This window comes from Arachis duranensis, chromosome 9 (assembly GCF_000817695.3).
Source record: "Arachis duranensis cultivar V14167 chromosome 9, aradu.V14167.gnm2.J7QH, whole genome shotgun sequence".
NCBI classification, from domain to species: domain Eukaryota; kingdom Viridiplantae; phylum Streptophyta; class Magnoliopsida; order Fabales; family Fabaceae; genus Arachis; species Arachis duranensis.
In genome coordinates, this window is record NC_029780.3 from 29,740,504 (window position 1) to 29,741,168 (window position 665).

Consider the following 665-nt stretch of genomic DNA (forward strand, 5'->3'; position numbering starts at 1 on the left):
GGTGTCCAGGGTTCTTAAGCACACTCTTTTTGCCTTGGATCACAACTTCATTTCTTTCTTTTTCTTTCTCTTTTTTTTTCTTTTTTTTTTGTATCCACTGCTTTTTCTTGCTTCAAAAATCAATTAGATGATTTTTTTAGATCCTCAATAACAGTTCTCTTTTTTCCTCATTCTTTCAAGAGCCAACAATTTTTAACATTCTCAAAACAACAAATTCAAGAGACATATGCACTGTTCAAGCATTCATTCGGAAAACAAAAATTATTGTCACCGCATCAAACTAATTCAACCATTTTCAAGGATAAATTTCGAAATCCTGTACTTCTTGTTCTTTTGTGATTAAAGCATTTTTCATTTAAGAGAGGTGATGGATTCATAGGACATTCATAGCTTTAAGACATGAATTTTAAATTTTATTAATTATGAATTAAGAACAAGACTCAAAAATAGATATAAGTTGAGACTAAAAAAAAATAAAATTAGAAAACAAAAATTTAAACTAGGCTCCTAATGATAGAGGTTTTCACAGAGTTAGGACTCAACAACCTTGATTTTGAGAAGTGGATGCTCCCTCAGCTTGAGAGGAGAGCTTTTGTCGTTTCAACTCTTGGAGTTCACGCCCCTGCTTCTCTTGTTCCTTCAGCAATTTGCAGAGCATGCAGTTC